The sequence below is a fragment of the Hevea brasiliensis genome, chromosome 4 (genome assembly GCF_030052815.1).
Source record: "Hevea brasiliensis isolate MT/VB/25A 57/8 chromosome 4, ASM3005281v1, whole genome shotgun sequence".
Classification (NCBI taxonomy): Eukaryota; Viridiplantae; Streptophyta; class Magnoliopsida; order Malpighiales; family Euphorbiaceae; genus Hevea; species Hevea brasiliensis.
The window spans coordinates 89,201,429-89,214,811 of record NC_079496.1 but is presented as its reverse complement, the minus strand read 5'-3'; positions in this window follow the sequence as shown (position 1 = coordinate 89,214,811).

The window sequence follows — 13,383 nt, the reverse complement described above, 5'->3', positions numbered from 1 at the left end:
TTAAACGAGCTGGCACCATAGCGATGAGCGACCACACCGGGAAGTTACGGCGAAGGCAATTGCCGACCCTAGGACTGCGGGGAACCCTCAGAATTAAATTTTGAGACATAATTAAAGGTTTATTGAAATGTAATTGACACTAGAAATATCAAAGAAAAATTAATAAATTAGTATAAAGAAAAATGAAAATTGAGAAACAGACAAAAATCAGTGTTATCGAAAAATTGAGAATACAACCCGAAGCTGGGCATTTTGGTCATTTGACACCTAGAGTTGCCTTTTGACCTCAATGTCCATTAAAAATAAATGGTATTACTATGACACCCCTTACCCATCTACAGTGTAGCCGAGTAAGATATATCACAAAGTGTACCGGAACATTCTATTTTATCTCAATCATTTTTATTCTTCCTTAATTTATTTTTATCATAGTTATGAAGTATAATTTGTGAAATATAATTCATTTAAGTCATTTATTAAAATTATAATTTATTTGAGGTTTCGCAAATTTTATTAAAAATCCGACAGAGTACCTGCTAAAAATGGATAAAACAGTTCTTTGGAACCTGTGAAAAACACTTCCAAAATTTTCTATCACTCCCAAACTCCATTTCATCAGCAAAATCTCAATATTTCTCAAATATACTCCCATTTCTCATTCATTCATTTCATAGGATATTCATGTACAAATCATAAATAAATATTCACTTTTTCATTCACAAACATAATTTCCACTATTTACATTGATAACGAAATACATTACATGAGTCTCAATTTCATATGAGAAAATAAAAGTTAATTACAAAATACCCAAAATGAAACCTAGTGCCCTACTAATGCACTGATGTCGGTGAGGTGACACGGCCACTATGCAAAGCTGCAGAAGGTCTCACCCAGTCTATGGTCTACTGGGCTCTCAGTCGGTCTCTCCAGAACCTACGCGTGGCAAAAAGCAACGTGCTAAGCAATAATGCTTAGTGGTGCCAATAATAAAATAAAAAGAAATAACAGAAAATAAATATGCAGTGCATGTTCTGATGTCTTATGCAAATAATTTTTTGATCATTATTGGTAATCTTATTTATTTTATATTTGTTATATTCATAATTTTATTTAATTTATCCACTTTCATTTTTAGTTGCCCAAGTAACCTATACTGGATGACTGGACTGGATAAACGGGTAAGCTGGCACTAGGTATCAAGTACCTCGGGCCGTCACACCATCGGTCACATATGTATCTCCCGGTGTGCAACAGAACAGCTAATAAGCTGTAATAACATTAGGCACAAGGCCAAGCATCAACACAATGTCAGAATGGCTAAAAGCCATGAAATCACATAATGGTATAATGCCATGTGCAGTACTGCTAACTGAACACTATTGGCATGCCAACCTATCCAAACCAATCTTGCTAGGTGTACTAGGGCATATTACACTTTTAAATTGTACAATTCTTGAAATTTAAGTTTAGGTGTTACTATTCATTTCATTAGTCAACTAAAATGTTGACTTTTGCATAGACAATAGGTACATTGGTTCTAATACTCCCAACATACCACATTTTGAATTCTAAAATTGTTGGTATTAGTTGCAAATACCATTTCTAAGCTTAGTGTTAGTTGTTCAAAATTTTCAGATTTCAAGCCTTGTGTTTACTATTCCATTAGTCATTTTTACAACAGGAATTTGGCAAAGTTGTCTTCATGAAAGTTGTTCCTTATTGTGTCTAGTTACATTTCCTTTTTGAATCACTCCATTTGGAGTTTTGTAGCTCAAGTTATGGCCTGACACCATAACTGGCTGGATTGCAAACTTTCCAGATTTTCTGGACTGACCAAATCTACAGTGTTTTGTGCAGTGATTACAAGTCACTTTTTGAATATGTTATGGTCAAAATTTGGGTTTGGTTTCTTCATGAAAGTTGTAGGTCTATATCTCAGCTTTCTGTTGGTAAAATTTCAGATAATTAGAGCTTTCTACACTGAGTTATGACCAAATAAATAAACACTATTCATTTGGTCATTTTGCCCAGGCAGAATGCAAGTCACCCGGATTAGGGTAATTTTTAGGTCAACTTGGTTTGGTTTTCTGGGAAGGGTTTCTATACCAAAGTTGTGCCATTATGTGTCTAGTTTCATGTCTAATTAGCCTTACACCAATTGAACCTCTACAACTCCATTTATAACTACCCAAACCTGCTGGACTCATGCTCAGTCCTGCAGGTCAGCCAAGGCAGCTCACCCATACACAAATTTCAAGCCTCAACTCACTTCAATTCTTCATCATACACAGCCAAATGGTTACTAATTGGCCATTTAAACTTTCATTCACCAACACATGAATAAGATCCAAGTTTTTGTGTCCAAACCCTAGCTCCAATTCAAGGTTCACACAACACATGTCAATTAGGCATACTAATCCATTTCAAATTTATGTTTACACATCAACACCATTTCTAAGCCATTTTAAATCCATCAAAACCATCAACTACCACTCCCATAAAGCTGGTCAAAATTCCATTCTCAATTTCACACATGATTTATCTCAATTTCTTAATTATTTATTCATATTCAAATTAAATTTTAAGAAATAAATAAGATTAAGTAATTAACATGCACTAACCTCTTTGGTCTCTTTATTGGCTTGTATAAACCTTGGAATTTCTTTACTTTATGATAATCAAAACCTTGCTCTTGATGTGGGGGTTAATTTTTATGAAGGGTATTTAGGGTTTTGGGATGAGATTTGGTGAGTTATGAAGCTTTGGTGGAGCTTTCATGAAGGTTTGGGTGGAAGGGAAAATGGGTTATGGCTGAAATGTTGAGGAAGAAAGGAGCAGATTGCTTTTCCATTTTTGGTCCCACTTATCCTCTTTTATTAGTTAATTAAGTGGTTATCTTGTAACACCCTCCCGGTAGCAACTCCGTACATTCTACTGTTCCGGTGACCGGTGTCGGTCCGGACAGCTAGAACATCCGAAAAAATATTTAAACTAAAGTGAGGGACCATAATTAACTCAAATATTAATAAGAAACATTTAGTAAAAATTTTAGAAATAAAATACAACCAAGTTAAACGAGCCGGTGCCCTAGCGAGGGGTAACCTAGAGGGAAGTTGCGGTTCTCGCAACTAGGAACCCTAGACCCTGGTAAAAATTCATAAAATAATTTTTGGGACTCCAGAGAAGGGTCATTGAGGTTCCTATGGCATTAGAATGCCAAGAAAATATTTAGAAAAATTTTTCAATCGGTACAAACAATTTTGACCCGTTAAGCCAAACGGAGGGCATTTTGGTCATTTCGCCTTCAGAGGTGATTTTTGGCCGACTTGTCCAGTTAAGTAAATAATTAATATGACATAAAATATGAAGAAACATTACCAAAAATTAAATTGAAATTGAGTAGTGATGAAAAGAAAAGAAAATGAGGAAAAAGGCTCATTTATGACATATGATGATGTTATCTAAAAAGCCACCACCAATCACATGTAAACAACCCTTTAATTAATCAATAAAAGAGACAAAGAAAGACCAAAAAATTCTGCTCTTTTTCTTCTTCATCTTCAAAAATGTGACCTCTCCCCATCTCCCTCCATTGATTTCCAATCCAAAGCTCCATTTCCCTCTCCATTTCACCCTAAAACCCTAGAGACCTTTCAAAAAAAGTTGTCCTTGCACCTTGCAAAACCTTTTGGCAGCCAAGAAGAAGAAAGAAAGTGAAGTTTGGGGCTTGGAAAAATCTGCCTACAAGAGGTTAGTGCACCTATCTACTTGAAACTCTTTAATTTCATAATTAGGGACTTGAATTTAGTAAGGAATTGTAACTAAAATGAATAAAAACTATGTGTATGTATGCCATAAATTTCGGCTGCCCTAAGGAAGGAACAAAGGTGGAGTGTTTTTGATGGTTTTAATGGGCTTAGAATGAATAAAAGATTATGCTTAAGGTGTATATACACATATATAATGAATGAAAGTGCTTAACTAGGTGTATGGGTGAATTGAAATGGAAACTAGGGTTTTGAGAATTGAAAATTTGACTTGGCTTAGGAAATTGTTAGAGAACATTTTAATGGTCAATTAGTGGCCATTTTAGGTAAGTTGACCACAATTTGGACTGAAATATAGCATGGCAAAGGAAATGTGTAGGCTGCCTAGGGACAGCCGCAGGGTGACTGAAATTTTAGTCCACTTGGACTGCCATATCTTGGGCTGTGTTGGTCCAATTGGTGTTTGGCCAATTGGACATGAAACTAGGCTTATAATGGCACATTTTTTCTGAAGAAACCATGCCCAAAAGACCAAAGCAAGAGGACCAAAAGTTGGCCCCAATCCGGATACCCTGCAACAGCACCTGCAGAAATGACCAAATGAACAGTAACTGTTCATTTGGCCATAACTCACTGTAGATATGGTCAATTGACCTGAACTTTTTACAGCAACACGTTAAGACATAGAAAAACAACTTTCATGAAGAAACCTACCCCAAATTATGACCAGAACCTAACCCAAATGGCAGTGGCAGTCACTGTTCATGGTACTGTAGATTTGGTAAATTCTGCAGAATTGAAATCCGGCCAGCTGTGGTTTTTGGGCCATATCTGGAGCCACAAAACTCCAAATGGAGTGATTCAAAAAAGGAAATTCAACTAGACAAAATAAGGAACAACTTTCATGTTAACCATTTCCTCAAATTTCCACTGTAACAGTCCCTAATAGAACAATAAACTTATGGTACAAAAAACTGAAAATTCTGCCACTTAGTGTTAGGCTTAGAAATGGTAATGGTGATCACTTCCAACAAGTTTGAAATGCAAAATGTGGTATGTTTGGAGTGTCAAAACCAATGTACTTATTTTCCATCCAAAAGTCTACATTTTTGTTGACCAATGAGGTGAATAGTGACACCAAAACTTGAAATTCAAAATTTGAAATTAGAAATGCATCTAGGGGACTTTAAATTGCAATTGGCAATTAATACTAGCAAATGTAAAACTCAAAATGTGGGATCTTGGTGTAATTAGAATTAATATATCCACTAAGTATGAAAAAGTCAACATTTTGGTTGACTAGTAAGGTGAATAGTAATCAAAATAATTAGTAAATTAAGATGAATACCTAGAACCAATTCTAAGCTTAAATGCTTAGAATTGTATGACAAATGTGGACTATGCATCCTAGTCAACATTGTTAAAAAGAAATTAAGGCCATAAATTTGAAATCCATGAAATATTCATGGATTACTTGAAACATGAAAAATATGTCACCTAATTGATGTGAATAGATAGTTAGGGCTTATATGCCCATCACAAATGGAATTCATAAAATATTAATAACTCAACTTGAAATATAAAATTTGCAATTACATAAGTAGATTCTTGAATGTATGAATGAGAAAAGGAAAAATGTTTTGAATACAATGGTACATGTGAACCATTGTTTAGAATTGTGATTAATATGAATAACATAAAGAATGAATAAATGAACCATATTAATGTATGAATGAGACATTAGTTCTCATTATTGTAGAAAGGAGAAGTATTTTGAGTACAAAGGTATAAAAAGGATAATTGATGTGAATTGTGATCATATAAATGATCAAATGAATGTATGAATTATAATTAAAATTTATTATGAAATAATGAAGTCATAAAACACAATATATTAATGTTTAATGATATTATGTGCCCTTGTATTGCCTAGACATGTGTGTCAGATTGGATAGTTTGGCATGCCAATAGGGTATTGTTTTAGCAGTACTGCGAAAGGCTTTATGCCTGTATTCATGGCTTTGTGCCCGTATTCATGGCTTTATGCCAACATTCATGGCTTTTATGGCCGATTATGTGTTATCATGGCTTTCGAGCCATACTGACTACATACGTGGTTGACGTTCTGCGTCCCATGGTATGACGGCCCGAGGCACCAAAGTGTCCAGTGCCAACGACTCGTTATCCAGTCTAGTCGTCCAGTATAGGTTACTTGGGCAACCAAATGAATGAAAGTGGACAAAGTTAACGAAAAGAAAAAAAAAAAAGAAAGGGGGATATACAAATGCAAAACAAATAAGGCATATACATTAAATACACATTTATTTTCTGCTATTTTCTTTTATTTTATTATTGCACTACTAAGCTTTATGCTTAGCGCTTCACTTTTGCAACGCATAGGTACTGAAGATTTGGACAGAGGGCCCAGTAGGCCACAGATTGAGTAAGGTCGTTCACAGTTCTGTATAGTGTCCGTGTCACCTCATAGGCTACAGTGCATTGGTAGGACACTAGGTTTCATTTTGGTATTTTGTAACTAATGTTTATTTTCTCATATGTAATTGAACGTATGTAACATATTTTGATGTTCATGTAAATAATGAAAATTGTATTTCTGAATGGAAGAGTGAATGTCTATTTATGACTTGTACATGATTAACAAATGAGATGAATGATTGAGAAATGAATGTGAACTGAAAAATATTGAGATTTTGATAAATGGAGTTGAGATGAATGAATAAGAATATAGGAAGTGTTTTTCACAGGTTCCGAAGAATGCTTTTCTCCATTTTTAGCCGGTACTTTGCCGGATTTTCTATAAAATTTTCGGAACCTCAAATAAATTATAATTTCTAAAAAAAGCTTAAATAAATTATATTTCATAAATTATATTCATAAATATGACAAAAAAATTGATTAAGGTAAAATTAGAGTGTGCCGATACACCGTGTGACATTGCTTACTCGGATGTACTGTACACGGGTAAAGGGGTGTCACATTTAGTGGTATCAGAGCACGGTTTAGGCGTTTCTGGGCCTAGATTGAGTCCATGCCATGCATTGCATTTGTAAGAGTCAAGGTGACGCTAATGCAGATCTGTTTGTCTTTCTTATTTTGAATAGGATATGGACCCTTCATCACAGAGAGCAGTCGAGGAGGAAGTGGAGAGTCATGCTCCACCTGCAGTAGCTGAGACTGGGGGTAGGGGAGAACTTACTCGACCAGCTCAAGCAGAGCCTGCTTAGCCTCCACAAGCCATGTTTCAGCAAATGGCCGATTTGTTTAGACAAATGGCCGGGGTAATGCCAGCACCACCACCACCACCAGCTCCACAGCAGAAATCACACCTGGAAAGACTAAGAAAGTTTGGAGCTGTGGACTTCTATGGCAAGAGAGAAGATGACTCTGTTGCAGCCGAGAATTGGTTGAACAGAACAGGCAGAGTTCTAAAACAACTCCACTGCACTCCAGAGCAAAACTTGGAAGCTGCCATATCTTTGTTGCAAGATGATGCCTACGAATGGTGGGACACGGTATCCAGTGAAGTGCAGCCAGAAGCTGTAACTTGGGACTTCTTTCTCTCCGAATTCAAGAAGAAATATGTGGGTACTGTATACCTGGAAGAGAGAAGAAGAGAGTTTATTAACCTGAGGCAGAGACAGTTGTCAGTGGCTGAGTATGAGAAGGAATTTGTTCGATTGAGCCGCTATGGAAGGGAAATAGTCCCTAATGAAGCCGAGAGGTGCAAGAGATTTGAAGAGGGATTGAACGACAATATAAAGCTCATGATCACTGCCTTGGGAATCACTGATTTCACCAAGCTAGTGGAAGCTGCATTAAAAGTGGAGAAAGTGAGAATAAATGAACAAAATAGGAAAGATAGGCAGCGTAAGAGGGAATTTGGACCAGGACAGTCAAGTATACCAACTGATAGTAAGAAGTTTAAGGGTTCTAGTTTACAAGATCAGACACAGGGCCACAGAGGCCAGATTGGAATCTTTATAGCTAGTTCCCCGGGCACAATAACAAGGGGATTAACCGGTGCACGAATGTATGCATTGTGGTAGAAGACACGAGAGAGTGTCATTCGTTAGCTGGAGAGTGGTTCAAGTGTGGGGCTATGGATCATTTCATAAGAGATTGCCCTCAGAGGAGTGGTTCAATAGCTCCGGTACAAGTTGATAGACCTTCCCCTATAGTTCAAAGGGGTAAAAGATCGGGTAGAGCGGAAACGGCTGACATTTCACAGAAGATTGTTTCAGAGACAGTTGAAAAGCCCGAAGTCAGGGTGGTACCACAAGTATATGCTATGGAAGCTCAGGAAGAGCCAAACCCAGACACTGATGAGGCGATACAAGGAAGTGAAGAAACAAGAAGGTAGGAACTCCCCGATTACTTAAGTCAGGTAAATTTCGAGGACGATATTTAAATTAGAGGGGAAGAGTTGTAACACCCTCCCGGTAGCAACTCCGTACATTCTACTATTCCGGTGACCGGTGTCGGTCCAGACAGCTAGAACGTCCGGAAAAATATTTAAACTAAAGTGAGGGACCATAATTAACTCAAATATTAATAAGAAACATTTAGTCAAATTTTTGGAAATAAAATACAACCAAGTTAAACGAGCCGGTGCCCTAGCGAGGGGTAACCTAGAGGGAAGTTGCGGTTCTCGCAACTAGGAACCCTAGACCTGGGTAAAAATTCATAAAATAATTTTTGGGACTCCAAAGAAGGGTCATTGAGGTTCCTATGGCATTAGAATGCCAAGAAAATATTTAGAAAAATTTTTCAATTGGTACAGACAATTTTGACCCGTTAAGCCAAATGGAGGGCATTTTGGTCATTTCGCCTTCAGAGGTGATTTTTGGCCGACTTGTCCAGTTAAGTAAATAATTAATATGACATAAAATATGAAGAAACATTATCAAAAATTAAATTGAAATTGAGTAGTGTTGAAAAGAAAAGAAAATGAGGAAAAAGGCTCATTTATGACATATGATGATGTCATCTAAAAAGCCACCACCAATCACATGTAAACAACCCTTTAATTAATCAATAAAAGAGACAAAGAAAGACCAAAAAATTCTGCTCTTCTTCTTCTTCATCCTCAAAAACGTGACCTCTCCCCATCTCCCTCCATTGATTTCCAATCCAAAGCTCCATTTCCCTCTCCATTTCACCCTAAAATCCTAGCGACCTTTCACAAAAATTTGTCCTTGCACCTTGCAAAACCTTTTGGCAGCCAAGAAGAAGAAAGAAAGTGAAGTTTGGGGCTTGAAAAAATCTTCCTACAAGAGGTTAGTGCACCTATCTACTTAAAACTCTTTAATTTCATGATTAGGGACTTGAATTTAGTAAGGAATTGTAACTAAAATGAATAAAAACTATGTGTATGTATGCCATAAATTTCAGTTGCCCTAAGGAAGGAACAAAGGTGGAGTGTTTTTGATGGTTTTAATGGACTTAGAATGAATTAAAGATTATGCTTAAGGTGTATATACACATATATAATGAATGAAAGTGCTTAACTAGGTGTATGGGTGAATTGAAATGGAAACTAGGGTTTTGAGAAGTGAAAATTTGACTTGGCTTAGGAAATTGTTAGAGAACATTTTAATGGTCAATTAGTGACCATTTTAGGTAAGTTGACCACAATTTGGACTGAAATATAGCATGGCAAAGGGAATGTGTAGGCTGCCTAGGGACAGCAGCAGGGTGACTGAAATTTCAGTCCACTTGGACTGCCATATCTTGGGCTGTGTTGGTCCAATTGGTGTTTGGCCAATTGGACATGAAATTAGGCTTATAATGGCACATTTTTGCTGAAGAAACCATGCCCAAATGACCAAAGCAAGAGGACCAAAAGTTGGCCCCAATCCGGATACCCTGCAACAGCACCTGCAGAAATGACCAAATGAACAGTAACTGTTCATTTGGCGATAACTCACTGTAGATATGGTCAATTGACCTGAAATAATTACAGAAACAAGTTAAGACATAGACAAACAACTTTCATGAAGAAACCTACCCCAAATTATGACCAGAACCTAACCCAAATGGCAGTGGCAGTCACTGTTCATTATACTGTAGATTTGGTAAATTCTGCAGAATTGAAATCCGGCCAACTGTAGTTTTTGGACCATATCTGGAGCCACAAAACTCCAAATGGAGTGATTCAAAAAAGGAAATTCAACTAGACAAAATAAGGAACAACTTTCATGTTTACCATTTCCTCAAATTTCCACTGTAACAGTCCCTAATAGAACAGTAAACTTATGGTACAAAAACTAAAAATTCTGCCACTTAGTGTTAGGCTTAGAAATGGTAATGGTGATCACTTCCAACAAGTTTGAAATGCAAAATGTGGTATGTTTGGAGTGTCAAAAGCAATGTACCTATTTTCCATCCAAAAGTCAACATTTTTGTTGACCAATGAGGTAAATAGTGACACCAAAACTTGAAATTCAAAATTTGAAATTAGAAATGCATCTAGGAGACTTTAAATTGCAATTGGCAATTAATACTAGCAAATGTAAAACTCAAAATGTGGGATCTTGGTGTAATTAGAATTAATATATCCACTAAGTATGAAAAAGTCAACATTTTGGTTGACTAGTAAGGTGAATAGTAATCAAAATAATTAGTAAATTAAGATGAATACCTAGAACCAATTCTAAGCTTAAATGCTTAGAATTGTATGACAAATGTGGACTATGCATCCTAGTCAACATTGTTAAAAAGAAATTAAGGCCATAAATTTGAAATCCATGAAATATTCATGGATTACTTGAAACATGAAAAATATGTCACCTAATTGATGTGAATAGATAGTTAGGGCTTATATGCCCATCACAAATGGAATTCATAAAATATTAATAACTCAACTTGAAATATAAAATTTGCAATTACATAAGTAGATTCTTGAATGTATAAATGAGAAAAGGAAAAATGTTTTGAATACAATGGTACATGTGAACCATTGTTTAGAATTGTGATTAATATGAATAACATAAAGAATGAATAAATGAACCGTATTAATGTATGAATGAGACATTAGTTCTCATTATTGTAGAAAGGAGAAGTATTTTGAGTACAATGGTATAAAAAGGATAATTGATGTGAATTGTGATCATATAAATGATCAAATGAATGTATGAATTATAATTGAAATTTATTATGAAATAATGAAGTCATAAAACACAATATACTAATGTTTAATGATATTATGTGCCCTTGTATTGCCTAGACATGTGTGTCAGATTGGATAGTTTGGCATGCCAATAGGGTATTATTTTAGCAGTACTGCGAAAGGCTTTATGCCTGTATTCATGGCTTTGTGCCCGTATTCATGGCTTTATGCCAACATTCATGGCTTTTATGCCCGATTATGTGTTATCATGGCTTTCTAGCCATACTGACTGCATACGTGGTTGACGTTCTGCGTCCCATGGTATGACGGCCCGAGGCACCAAGGTGTCCAGTGCCAACGACCCATTATCCAGTCCAGTCGTCCAGTATGGGTTACTTGGGAAACCAAATGAATGAAAGTGGACAAAGTTAACGAAAAGAAAAAAAAAGGGGGATATACAAATGCAAAACAAATAAGGCATATACATTAAATACACATTTATTTTATGCTATTTTCTTTTATTTTATTATTGCACCACTAAGCTTTATGCTTAGCGCGTCGCTTTTGCAACGCGTAGGTACTGAAGATTTGGACAGAGGGCCCAGTAGACCACAGATTGAGTAAGGCCGCTCACAGTTATGCATAGTGTCCGTGTCACCTGATAGGCTATAGTGCATTGGTAGGACACTAGGTTTCATTTTGGTATTTTGTAACTAATGTTTATTTTCTCATATGTAATTGAGCGTATGTAACATATTTTGATGTTCATGTAAATAATGAAAATTGTATTTGTGAATGGAAGAGTGAATGTCTATTTATGACTTGTACATGATTAACAAATGAGATGAATGATTGAGAAATGAATGTGAACTGAAAAATATTGAGATTTTGATAAATGGAGTTGAGATGAATGAATAAGAATATAGGAAGTGTTTTTCACAGGTTCCGAAGAATGCTTTTCTCCATTTTTAGCCGGTACTTTGCCGGATTTTCTATAAAATTTTCGGAACCTCAAATAAATTATAATTTCTAAAAAAAGCTTAAATAAATTATATTTCATAAATTATATTCATAAATATGACAAAAAAATTGATTAAGGTAAAATTAGAGTGTGCCGATACACCGTGTGACATTGCTTACTCGGATGTACTGTACACGGGTAAAGGGGTGTCACATTTAGTGGTATCAGAGCACGGTTTTGGCATTTCTGGGCCTAGATTGAGTCCATACCATGCATTGCATTTGTAAGAGTCGAGGTGACACTAATGCAGATTTGTTTATCTTTCTTATTTTGAATAGGATATGGACCCTTCATCACAGAGAGCAGTCGAGGAGGAAGTGGAGAGTCATGCTCCACTGCGATGGCGAGGCCCGGGGTAGGGAGAACCTACTCCACCAGCTCAAGCGAGCACAGTCGGCCTCCACAGCCATGTTTGACAAATGGCCGATTTCTTTAGACAAATGGCGGGGTAATGCCGGCACCACCACCACCACCACGGCTAAATCACACTGGAAAGACTAAGAAAGTTTGGAGTGTGGACTTCTATGGCAAGAGAGAAGATGACTCATTGCGGTAGAATTGGTTGAACAGAACAGGCAGAGTTCTAAAACAACTCCACTGCACTCCAGAGCAAAACCTGGAAGCTGCCATATCTTTGTTGCAAGATGATGCTTACAAATGGTGGGACACGGTATCCAGTGAAGTGCAGACAGAAGCTGTAACTTGGGACTTCTTTCTCTCCGAATTCAAGAAGAAATATGTGGGTACTGTATACCTGGAAGAGAGAAGAAGAGAGTTTATTAACCTGAGGCAGAGACAGTTGTCAGTGGCTGAGTATGAGAAGGAATTTGTCCGATTGAGCCGCTATGGAAGGGAGATAGTCCCTAATGAAGCCGAGAGGTGCAAGAGATTTGAAGAGGGATTAAACGACAATATAAAGCTCATGATCACTGCCTTGGGAATCACTGATTTCACCAAGCTAGTGGAAGCTGCATTAAAAGTAGAGAAAGTGAGAATAAATGAACAAAATAGGAAAGATAGGCAGCGTAAGAGGGAATTTGGACCAGGACAGTCAAGTATACCAACTGATAGTAAGATTTTTAAGGGTTCTAGTTTACAAGATCAGACACAGGCCACAGAGGCCAGATTGGAATCTTTATAGCTAGTTCCCCGGGCACAATAACAAGGGGATTAACCCCAGTGCCTGAATGTATGCATTGTGGTAGAAGACACAGAGGGGAGTGTCGACTGTTAACTGGAGAGTGTTTCAAGTGTGGGGCTACGGATCATTTCATAAGAGATTGCCCTCAGAGGAGTGGTTCAATAGCTCTGGTACAAGTTGATAGACCTTCCCCTATAGTTCAAAGGGGTAAAAGATCGGGTAGAGCAGAAATGGCTGACATTTCACAGAAGATTGTTTCAGAGACAGTTGAAAAGCCCGAAGTCAGGGTGGTACCACAAGTATATGCTATGGAAGCTCTGGA